The sequence below is a fragment of the Chaetodon auriga genome, chromosome 5 (genome assembly GCF_051107435.1).
Source record: "Chaetodon auriga isolate fChaAug3 chromosome 5, fChaAug3.hap1, whole genome shotgun sequence".
Lineage (NCBI taxonomy): Eukaryota > Metazoa > Chordata > Actinopteri > Chaetodontiformes > Chaetodontidae > Chaetodon > Chaetodon auriga.
In genome coordinates, this window is record NC_135078.1 from 4,005,316 (window position 1) to 4,018,493 (window position 13,178).

Genomic DNA, 13,178 nt, shown 5'->3' on the forward strand with positions numbered 1-13,178 from the left:
GAAAAATTCAATGAACTTTGGCTGATGAACACAGAGCATGTCGTTGAGCAGGTGTTTAAAAGGTGAGTAGTTACAGTACTGATACCCATGTTGACTTCTGCTCTGTGCAAGCTGTTGCACAATTTTCAGTAAAAATTAACCTAGTGCAGCCTGCACTGACAAACAAGTTTGGACCCTGGCCATGCATGACACAGCCTGCACTCACAGCACTTGAAGTATACCCACACTGACTTCATGCAAGTTACCTTGTCAGACTGTGAACATGTTTTAATATGATGGAAAACTGCAGTGAAGAAAAACAATATACTGTTGGCTGTGATAGAAGTTTAGTGTGATACTGTCACACAAGAGAAAATGTCTGAGAACTAGTTAAAGGTAAATTTCTGGTTAGTTCAAATGATCCAACAAAGCATGTCGCTGTTTCTGAAATGAAACCCTGTCGCTCCACAAACTGTTAACTTCCCAGAGATGTGGACAGCCTTTTTTCCCAAATTCATGAGACTATGTGATTAACGCTTGGCAGCATGCAATCATTTAAATGACTGTAAACATGAAAATCCAGACACACACACACACACACACACACAAAGTTTAGGCTAATTAAACTATAAAGTGCTAACAGTGCTCTCTTCCAAGAAATTCTCTGTAACATAAATAACAACCAATTTCCACAATGCACAAAAAGCAAGCAAACTCAATTAAAAGCTCAAAATGCTTTTCTAAAGACGCGTTAATTCATTTTTGTTTTCTGAGCCGTCATTCAAGTCATCGCACCATTATCCACTATTTATTAATTTTTTCATTCATTTCAATTGTGAATCAGGAGCAGACTTACAATTCAAGTTGGAACCCTTAAACAAAGTGGCAGTTATGTGTCAGCAGCCCAAATCTTATTTTTTTTTTTCTTAACACAGAATGTGACCTAGCTAGCATAGACTAGCTGTCATAATTCCCTAACCCTCTGCCTGCCTCTCTGCCTGCACCCACTGCTGCTTCAAGTATTTCTGAGTCTCTTTGATGAGGTTTAACCTTTTTAACCTTACAAGTGAGAAAATTCCCACTGTGTGAATTCTGTCCACATTGTGTAAAAAATACACAGTGTATTCTGCATCTTCTGCCACAGCACTTTACAGAAGCAGCCATGCTAGGGTGAAGTTTCCGTCAAATGGAAATCTTCTACGTGTGTGTTCATCATTTCACATTCCTCTAAAATTCAGCCTGACATCTGTGATTTTGGGAAACTTTAGGATCCCTGTAAGAAGCTAAAATTAAATTCTGTGGGCGGGAACATTGCTTGGCTATATTACATGTTGTTCATGTCTCTGGCAGTCTCCAGCCAAATGAGGAATTTCACTGATGTCAAGATGATATGTATTCAGTAGAAATTATCCAGTCCAGTGTTAAAGAATAATTATTTTACTGCAGCAGCAAATTCAGTCTTTTCATGAGGTTCCTGCCTGCTGCCTAAATGCATCTGTGGACCAGTGTGGGTGTTTAGAGAAATTCTAAGACCTTGCAGCTTTGATTTGATTAACAGAAAAGAATTGTTTTAATGTTTCACACTGAGGTTTTGCATTTTACTATAATTTACAATACAAGAAAATGTTGTTTAAAACACTTTCCAGCACAATAGTGTATCAAAGCTACAGGGTTTGTGTGTTCTCAGATATTTTCTGTGTGTTTTTTGCCTCTGTTTTCAGGCGTTGTCTTTGCATCATCTGCATGCTCTGTATCCCCTGAACGCGCTGCAAACAGTTCACTTTAGAAACAACAAGTCCGAAGTGTAGAACTCAGATGTTCAGTGTGGGCAGCATGTCAGCCCGATCAGTCAGCCGTCACGGCTAAATATGGGCATCGCGCTTCCTGCGGCCCCACATACTTTGCTCGGCACCGCTACCGCGTGCGCGCACCACTACACACACATATAAGCAGAGGCGAGCGTGAACGCGCATTCCTTACATAGCATCTAAAGCACGTCATGGCAGACAGGTTTCTTCTCAAAACTCGGGGGCAAAGTAAAGAAAGTGAAGGAGAGAACTGGCTGTAAGGAGAGAGAGAGAGCTCACGCGTCTGAACCGTCCACTGTGTGCTCCACAGGGCTGGGACGCAGATGATCATTGTTCAGCAGTCATGAAAGTGGCGCGTTCGATTCTTTTAATATTTTTACAGCCTATGTGAGTAAAGAGTGAAGCACTCGACAATGAAATGTACTGCACTGGACTGAGCTGGGGGTGGGGGCGGAGAGGTGGGGTGGAGGCCTTTCTCTCCTCAACTCAAATCCAGCAGGCTTTGTTGACATGAATGAGAAAAAAGCCAGTGTTTCATATGCACCTCAGTGGACTCCAGCAGTCATGAATTTGTGATTTACCTTTGAGCACATGAGGGGAAGACAGCCACATGCTACGGGTTTAGCTACAGTTGAAGAATCTGGAACTAGAGCGCGGAGTTTGACTACTGATCCGTTCTGAGAACACGAAAAATCATCTTTGGACTCTTTCTCTCTAACCGACATCAAACGTGCAGCATCATACCGTCGGTCCTCGGCCATACCGGCGGGCAGAGGACGAGAGGGGTGGCTGATGTAGAGGCGGGTCTTTTCCGCCGGACAATGCAATTATTTCAGCTCCATTGGTCAGGAATGCCAGATTTCACAGGCCGCTGCCCTCCTCCAAGCGTCAGCCGCAGCACCTCCAGTGAGTCCCGTCGCCTTTAACCTTTTCCCACCCCGACCGTCCTTTACCCGCTCTACGCCACCCCAACACTGCGACCCCCGGACCACCTTCTCACTCAACTCCCTCAGCATCCATTTGCTTCAGGAGCGGCATAGTGAGACTGCGGAGTCTCGCTGTCGAGCTTGTCAAGTTATTTGGTGTTCTGCATTTTGGAAACTACTTTTTTTTTTCCAGTTATGCCAAACATTATGTTCATTATGAGATGTCAGCTATACACGAGCCTACAGTCGGCCTATAAAGACCAACAGTGGATCGTCTCTACATGTCGCCCAGGCCTACTGTTCAAAATCATGGTGGTCTTCAGGGAGGACAGGATAGGCTAGTCCATCACCAACTCCCATTTTCTGCTTTACTGAAAGGACTCCTACGAGTGATGAAGTTGCTGATTAGTGATTTTTTTTCGTTCCTTTGAAGCACAAAAACACGATGTAGCACCTCAAAGGCGGGTAATGAGAAATTTGTGAATGGAAGAGAGAATTTGCGTTCATTGTTAAAATTAAACTATACAATGACGTCCCCTTGATATGTAGCCAATCCCGAAGGTGATGAGATAAATTTTCCACCAATAGGCGCAGGGACAAGCGCAGAAACGGACCAATAGTAGGCTGGCATGCAAATAAGGAATTTGTCTCGGCAAGAGCTGAATGTCAACTAGTCAAAGATGGAGTCCGGAGCTGGGAGGCCGTGAGGTTGCCAACAGACGAAATACCGTTTTTCTAACTGAGGAGCCGTGACGCCACGCGAACCGTTACTGCGGCTGAAACGGACGTACGTGTGGGAGATAAACGGTGACGGCCAGGACGTTTCCTCCCGCTTAAGTGGGCAACTTGGCTCCGTTGTGCTTCCTCTGTGTGTTGAGCTGTACGGACCGGCCCTGCCTCTGCCAGGTACCGCTCACCAGAACCTCTGCCTGCGCGAGGGGAGCGCGGCTGCTGCGGGGCGGAGATCGCGTGGAGCTCGCAGACAGACGTGGATGTCGGTGGGTGTGATTGGCCGCGGAGAGGTTCCGCGAGCTCTGCTTAAAACTGTATAGCAGCTATTGTGTGTGTGTGTGTGTGTGTGTAAGAGAGAGAGAGAGAGAGACAGAAGTGGAGACAGAGCAAGAGCGCGTACATGTGAGGGCATGCGTGATAAAGGGAGTGATTGACAGGTGTGTGCCAATGCAAGTGATTATTCCTGAACGCAAACTGAGATATCAAAACTAAGTAGGCTATATCATATGAGCTAATCCGCAGGCTTCAAAGTGGGGTCCAGGGACACCCATGGGTCCGCCAGGGCTGCCCGTGGGTCCCAGCAAAACGATAAATAAGTCATTAATTACACTATAACCTAGTTATTAAGCCTATTAGCTAATGTTTCGGACCAACAGTCGCAGGTTCATTTTTCATTATGCTGCTATTCGGGCGCCCCTCCACACAGAAGACAATTTTATAATCAACAATTGCCTTCAAATATTTTGAAATGAGTTCATGGCTTATTGAGATATGGTTTTATTTTTGCATGAAAGTGTTGAAGAAACACGTAAAGCTAAATCACTGGCGGCTACACTGAGCGTACTCCAGGCTCAGCTGTCGTGTGTGAATTGCTTTTATGTGGATAAAGCCTCCTTTCAAAATGTACACTTTTACACACGGCGGCACAAAGAATGGGGAAGCTAAGCTAGGCCTTACATGGCATTTTCTCCACAAACCCACATGTCCTCTGTTTGAGAGTTGCGGTTCAGGCTGCTCTCCTTCCCGGAGGAATGTGTGCTTGGTGCGGCTGCAGCGTTTTCAAAACAGCCTCATGTTGTACACCGCGCTGGAGCAGGAACATATGGAGGAAGAAAAAAACGTCTCGACGTGCAGATAAATGTGGAACCTCGGTATTCTGTCTGGAAAAGGCGTTTTTCTCACGTACTGAGCTGTTTCTCTACGGTTAATTGAGCCTGTTTTAAATAGAAAGTAGAAAAGTTGGCTTAGCTAGCTGCTGCTCATTTGTTCGCTTTGAAATGTGAAGGAGTTTTAAAGGCCATGGCGGGTTGTTTTTCGATCCGCCTACATTTGTGTTTTATCAGTTTTGGCGAGGAAAAGAAGCACTCTGGCTGATTGTAAACTTCTGCAGACATTGGAAATAACAAAGCCCATCACAGGCCCCCATCCCTCGTCTCCTAAAGGAGGAGGGTTTCAAATTGCCACTTTGGCCAAAGGGACAGGAATAGTAGGTATTAAATGAAGGTTTCTGGTATTGTATGGCGGAATGTGCACTTTGCCCTATATATGTTTTCTCCACCCTCGTTTCCTCCAGGCGAAGTCCTGCTCGCTGCCTGTTTCCAGTGAGGCCGCAGCCTATAGGAATAGCTTGGTTTTGATTTGAGTAAATGTATTTCCCCCCACCTTCTTCTAGCCTAATGCTGACCGGAACAGAGTACAGGAAAGGCGACAGACCTTCAGAGAGGAGTCACCTTACCACCATGTGAAACCACCATCAACACATAGTTTTGTTTTCACAAGTTAGTGTTTTCATAGCTTGACAATTCCTATTCACTTTGCATAGATTATAGGCTTTCCTGTTTCTGCATTTTACGCCATATAGGCTGTATTGTATTGTAAACCTAATAAGCCTATTCCGCTTGTTTCACGGCTGCTGGTTTGCATGTGGCTTCCAACATGTTAATAGTTGTTTGGTGGTAGGCTCACGTACGTAGGCCCTGTACTGTCTACATAGTTTAGTAACGTTGCAGCTGACGGCTTGCATGCTGGGTTTTGAATAGAAATTGAATGGATTTGAGGAGCAGCTTTGTTGTCCAAAGCCCTTTTTCTGTTGTACTACTGTGAAATCAGATGAGCAGTGCAATATTAAAAGGGCATTGGCTGACAACACCCCCCCCCCCAAACCACACACACACACACACACACACACACCATGCCTCCCCTCCCTCCTCCGCCTCTCACTTCCTCTACTTACAAATCTTATTTGAACTTGACAAGAAAAATATAGAATTGGTTCTCTGTTAGCCATAAATGGACTGGGTGCATAGACAGACACAGTATGTAAAGCTAAGGCTGTGTCATGGCTCTAATTTATTTCAACACTTAGTTGGTCATCGTGGTATGTCTCTAGCGTGGTGTATGTGTGTGGTATGGCTGCCGTAAAAGAGCTGTTCACATTCTGTGTGTGAATGTGTGTGTGTGTGTGTCCCAGCGTGCAGAGGTCAGCTGCTTTGACGATGTTGCACTACTGTACCATCCGCTAAAGCAGTGCAATAGTATTGTCATAGCATTCGGCCTTCGCCCTATACGACAGCAGCAGTACAGCGGAAGGACGGATGCTGCTAAATGGAGAAAAATAGACGAGAAAATAGATACCATGGAGGAGCCTCTGTAGGTTCTTATTGAAAGGCAGCCCCACCCCTTCCCCACATTCAGACACACACACACACACACACATTTCAACAGCAGTCATATGACACAGGCCATAGGTTTACAGTAGATTGGAGCCATTTTTACCACAGCTGGTCTTTGCTGGCCAAGTGTAAGTACATGTAATACATGGGGAAAATCCTATAATCCAAGTCCAATTATCAGTTCATATCGAAAACCTATGTTATGAATGCAGTGAATTTCTAGGAAGAAGATGTTTGGTCTGAGGAGTGGCTGGTTTTTGCTCGACATTATACATGAGGAAATTGTATTAAATTTGGACTTAGCCTGACACATTCTTGGGGCCTTTATTGGGAGGCTGCTCTCATATATTGAGTTCTTGAACGTCTTCATTTTAAAGATCCACAGAGGCACAATTTAATGTGACCTTTATTTTGAAGAAATTCAGAGGAAGCCCATTTGAGTTTTTAGGCGTTGTTGTGATTTCTAATATGTCTCAGTAACTGTCTATTAAACTAACTTAAATTTGTGGCTTAAACAATTAATTTAAATTAGCAGTTTAATTGGCTGAAATCAAAAAGTAGCCTTTATTTTGGAAACTCCCTCAAGGACCGCTGGAGGTCCCCAGTCCGTAGTTTGGGAACCAGTGGCTGAGCCCAGAGGTCCTTATGACAGGAAGAATCTGTGGCTTTTCTATTCAACCATGCTGCATTATTGGGCTGTATTCTACCCTGGGAGATATAGGCCTCCTGGTCCACCCCTCCTAAAAAAAAAGAACATTTTGTTCACAGAACTTCAGAGGCTGTCTTGGTTTGCATTGCAGACCACGTGTCAGATTAAGTAACATGCTTTGAGGTCAACTTTTCCAACTTTTCAAACATTTTCTTAGACAGCGTAAAGTATTGGGACATGCTGGCCCGCAGTGTGAAATTATTTAGTGGAGTAAATGCTGCATCAAGTTTACCTTAAATTCTCCTGCTGAACTGTGTTCTCTGTTATTACATGATCAGAATCAGGATCAAGGATAAATGCAACCTCAACTGAACCATGGTATTTTTTTAATTTCCAAATGATTTCTCTCTTTTTTTTTAATGACATATTGTAAATTTATAGTGTAAAATCAGAGTGCAGAAGCCACTGGAAATAGTTTGTATTTTAGGAACAAGAAAGGGGTAAAAGACTGTTTTGTAAAAAATAGTAAAAATAATTTTATCTATCTATTTATTTATTTAGCTTTATTTAGCTAATTACTTATGAGAACACATAAACCAGGCCTTTTAAAACATAAATTATCCTTGCTAAAAATCCTTTTTTGTGTGTGTTTTAATATGTGGAAAATAAAAACCAAAAAAAAAAATAAACTCATCTATTTAAAAATATCCATTTAGGAATATAGTTTGGCCCCAACTGTGTAAAACCCTCGAGTTTATTGCATGTAAACATTTTACTTGTGGACGTATGTTAGTTTCCAGAATAAAAAGAGCAACTGCATGTGACTTCCCCGTAGAGGAACGTGTGAACCCATCGGTTAACGCTGCAGTCATTTTTTGTTATGGCCGTGCCGTGTGTGTGGAGCACAGGGCTCTTTTTTTCTCTCGCTCTCTCATTCAGTCGGCTTTTGAAAGCATAATTTGAATGTGCAGGCTTGAAGAAGTCACAGTGTGGGTGGGAAAAATGGGGTAAGTTTCCTATTTGGGGCAGGTCGTAGGGGGGATGGGGCTCCTTGTGAGGAATGTGGAGGGCAGGGCCGCTCTGAGTGAAGGGGGTGGGGGTGGGGGGTGGGGGTAGGTTTTCATCGTCCTCGGTTACTGCCTTTTCTGTGTGTGTGCGTGCGTGTGTGTGTGCGTGCGTGCACGTGCATGCACACACGCCTCGGAGCATTGGAGCCTGTACCATCATATTTAGCCACTGTTTTGCAAGCCACTGTGGAATTTGCTGTTGTGTGTCTTTAGGGGGAAAAGTGTTGTAGTAGTGAGGGACAGAGTGGTGGGTAAAAACACTTCTCTTTGCTGCAACGATTTAGACTCACATACGTCCAGTCATGTCATATGAAGAGTGCTGTTTGAGGAAAAAAGACATAAAGCTTTTGTTAAAAAAAGAGTTGAATTTCTTTAGTTTTTATTGTGCTACTGATTTGTCTAATCCTGGTCATTCAGTGCAGATTCACCCTTTTTATGTGATGGATTAGATTCAACCTTTCCATGTTAATACAAAGTTTAACAGTCCATTACAAACAGTGTTACACTTTTTCAGTCCAAACAATACATGAATTGATAGTTTGTTTTTTTTTAAGTTGTATTTTTAAATATATAGAGAACGTCACAGGTTTCCCTCCTTTTTATTATTACATTTGCATTTGTAGTGCAGCCACACTGTGGGACCCATGCTGTTATTTTGACCCCTGCTCCACGTGTAAACAATCAAAGCCTCCGTCAGGTGACTGTGGCATGTTATCAAATGAGATTGAGAACTAAAAAATGCTTAAGTATGGGGCGGATGGGTGAGTTTGGATGAGCAGCGTGTAGAAACTTGACTTTCTCATTGTGCTGGCAGGCAAATACCAGAGCAGACTGGGTCTATAAGAAGTGCAGCTGATAGGGATGGTCCATGTAGGAGGGCCTAATGCTGCTGTTACAGCTGTCATTAACACATCTCCTGAGTGATCGGCTAGAGCGACCCCTTCATGGTCAGCAGTATGTAGATCCAGGTGGAAACGCAGAGGTCTGTCCATTGTAAATGCAGAACATTACCCATAGACCTGCTGTAGTAAGGGCTACAATAGCTAGCTATGTACAACGTCCTCTGTGCATTTTGCCATGTCTTCCATATGTAGTGCTGTACACAGTGTCATCCTCCAGCTTTTGTTAGCTTACAGCTAACAAATATGTAATATGAATCACAAGCAATGAAGCATTTACCCTGAAGAACAGAGAACGCAGGCAGAGTTTGAGAGGAGCAGTGTGCATTTTCAGAGGAAAAAGCCAACCTGGTTATGTGATATTGCTCAGGAATTCATAGTGTAAATGCAGTGTGGTTACAGCTGATCGGTTTCAGAGCTGGAACAATTAGTCAGTCAGCTGAGTCAATTGATTAGCTGAACAGGAAATTAATCAGCAAGTATTTTCATAATCAGTAATTTCTTAAAGCAAAAATGGCCAAAAAAAATAAATAAATAAAAATTCACAGCCCCAGTTTCAGCCTCTCAACTGTGATTATGTTCTGGGTCGTAGATGGAATTTCACTGTTCTTCATCTTTTGGACTGTTGATCAGACAAAACAGGACATTTGAAGATGTCATCATGGGCTCTGGGAACTTGTCATTGACTTTTTTTTTTTTTTTGCTATTTTCTGAGATTCACATTGACCAAATGATTAATCGATGAATTGAGAAAATAATTGGTGGATGAATCAATAATGAAAACAATGGTTAGTTGCAGTCCTATCTGCACACTGTCTGGATATAAGTGGCATGATAATACCAAATGTAAACAGGATAAAACATCCTCTGTAAACGATCCTGAGGCTTCTGTGGACCCCACATGAGCTAACAGCTGTAACAATAGCACACAGATCATTGTACTGCTGCAGCGTGTTGAGGTGGATGTATTGTAAGGTCACAACTGTACTGTACTATAATCATAATTAGGAGCTTTGCTAAAACACGCTGCCTTCATATGAAAAAAGTCCACCAAGTTAAGAGTCGATCATGGTGACTTAGAAAAAGCTAACAAGGCTTTCTTGCCTTTAGCGTGCTGCAAGGATACAGTTTTGATATGAGGACAGGGGCAGAGCGGGTATGTCCGTGCTTGGAAATGTGTGATCCATTGTTGGTTGAAATGTGTATGTTGCCATACTTGGTGCACCAAAATTAAAACTGTATAGTTTTCTAAGAGTAGCCATAGGATTGGACATAACTTTGCATGAAATTAAATTTACTGTTGAATGAATGTCTATGACAGATTAGATTTGCATTTCTGAAATGAGATTGTTTCATTTTTTGTGGCTGGAACTTGCAGCATAAACTGTGAAGAATTATTTTTCACCTCCAAAGTGAGCCATTGATGTGGTTACAGAGCAGATCAAAGACATGTGCCGAGGCCCCCTGACCATTTTTAAAAGAGCAAAAGGGGGAAAAGAAGAGTGGAATTTATCACGTCTGTTGTCTCCAAAGTCTTTGGTTTTAATGAGGGTCAAAGTGCAGTGTTTCTGCCACTGAAAATAAAAGAGGCTTCTCAGAAGCTCTCTCTGTTTAATACGACCCAACTGTTTCCTCAGACCTGAGAAATGGAAACATGGTGAGCAGCAGAAACTCTGATGATGTCCATAGACAGACAGATTGATTAGTCTTGGTGAGTGGTATTAAGTGTGAGAAATACCTTAAAGTGTTGCTGGAAGAAATGTATATTTTTTATTAAATATGAAATTTAAGCATAGATCTGACATTTAGACCTTAAAACACACAAATGTGGTGTGTGCTGTTTTCCAGGTATAGCAGTAAACTATGTGCAGATGGGGCTGGGGAGTGACTGAACAGCTTAACAGGCCTATTAGGATTATCAGACCTGTCAGGAGTTTCAAACCTCCTTCAGTCTGATTTCAACTTTTATACGTCCGGTTTAAATAAGAAGAGCGGACCACGTGGACTCAACCGGGACATTTTTTATAGTACAGTAAGTAAAACAGGAGCAAAACCAAATGTTACCAAAATGAATCACCACAAAAAAAAAAAAAACCTCAGCTGACACTGAAAAACTGGAAAATACTGTTATACTACTGTTTGTTGTTGGTTTTTCAAGGGAACGTGAAGGGAATCTGTGATCAGAGCCTGCATTTTTAAACCTTCGAAGAATTCTACTTACTTACTACGCTGCCAAATAGTTCTCCGCTCAAACTGAAGAGTAAGATACATTTTTCAGGCTACTTACGTCCTGAGCTCAGCTGATCACTCCATTAATTACACCCATGCTCAGAAATAAGGATTTCATACATCAGCCGTGTTAATATTCTGCCAAAACATGTCATTTTTTAAAAGTTCATCATATCTGTGTGACATCTTTAATATACCCATTAACATGGAGAATTAACACCTAAACTTATAACGTTATATATTTTAAATAAGACATTTTTTACACATATGAACATTTGAATAGGGATGAAATATTAGGAAATTGTCTGAAATGAAAAGAAAAAGAATCAGACAAGTATATCATATAATGAGAACTTAATAACATGGACAGACAATGAAAATGTATGAAAGGCAACTGCAAAAAAAAAAAAAAAAATCAATCTCAGTTTTATTGTTGATATATGCGAAACGAGGAAAAGTGGCACAACATCAAGCAAATGTTCAAATGCAAATGGTAGACAGACTGCTCTGTTGGTGCATATCGCTCATCATGGCTGATATTTTGCACAGTTTTTCCTAAAACGTGGTGCTCTGCTCTGTTTCTGTACTGCATCACACATCTACTCTTGACCCATTTAAGAAACCTCTGGAGCTCTCTGTAAACATGAGAGTGTTTTGAAGGCAGAAAAACTGTGACGGATAACTTTTATGAAGTTTGCAATTAAGAGTCTGAGTGAAGGATTTTTACTTTCATGTTTCCTGAAGTCCTCAAGTCAAAGTCAAACGTAAGAGGCCGAACTGTCAGCCGCAGTCAAGTACTGTGTCGGAATAACACACAGCCTGTTTATCGACGCTCAAACAGAAAAATATGGCTCGTCTAACGTCTTCACAATTTCCAAAAGCCACAGGAGACTCCAACCAAAGTCTGAAAGTATAGAAGTGAATATAGGCAGGGCTGGTTTCCTGCTGATTGACTCATGGTTTCAGCTCTGCAGTGTAACCTGTCAAACATACGCCGGCTTTGGAAAAGTGGGGTTTTCACAATTTAGACCTTTTTTTCTGGACAGAGAAAATGGTTGAAGAGAACATTGTCTTTTAATTATTTAATGTCCATCCTCCGCCTCATCAGTGTCATGGCTTCTGCAGGAACACACCCCCCCCCCTTTTTTTTTTTATTGACGAAAAACAAAAACAAATTAGAGCGCAGTCAAAATGGTGTTTAACATTTTGTCTCATTTCAGCTCATATCATCAAATAGTCCGTAGAATAAGACATGACTGGTTTCTTTGGTTAATACTCTCATAACTCTGGCTTTGGTGTGGTAAATGTGCCACTTTGGTAAGAGGACCTCACGACGTTACTCCATCACAGCCAAATCAAACTCCCTCAACAGAGAATGAAGAGGAAGTTGACTTCCACACGCTGATGTTTGAGCGTTCATGGGTTTGTCGTTGTAGTTGTTGGTCGTTGTCCCGTCTAGAAAATGCTCACCTGTGGCCTCAGACTGGGACTGTCTCATCTACGTCACCTTGCAGACAAGACCCTATCAATGTTGCCTCTGCTTTCACGTGAGTTAACAGAGTAGTGCAATATTGCTTATAGGGTCTTGACTCTGAGGGATGATCTTCCTCCTCTGGTGTGTTATGCAGCTGATGTCACACAGGCATTTTTCTGGCCAGCTGGTCCTCAGCTCATTCCATCACATTACATTACGTTGAGGTTCACGTGCTGCGGGCTGCAGGACTCGCTGATGTTCAATATACAGCGTGTTAAAAGGTGTGTGACAGAGTTCAACATCGTAGCTTCGAGTCTTTATTGTGTTCATCCAATAAATGTTGCTGCTCATGAAGCCGTTTGAACCCTCGTAGGGTAAAGAGCCATGAACTGCTTGTTTAACTGTTTTCTGTTACTTTCAGTAAAGCCTCAGCTTTCATTTTTGTCTTCATGAAGTCTTGAAGTTTGTCAGTGCAAACACAACAATGTCAGCGTGTTTAGTGTCAAAGTCTATGTCTCAGTCTATGTGAAAAAGAATTCTAAAAATATGTCAGCTGTTTGATTGCACCTTGAGGAGGTTAATGGTTCCTTAATGGCTGCTGACTCATGAGTTTGCTCTCTGAAAAAATGTTAATGTAATTGTAAATGAATGTTGGTGTTCATGTTGTGAAGTCGCATACAATATAAATGCTTTTGTTCTTGAGGTACCTGTTGGATTTCTGCCTTCATCCCAACACAGTGCAG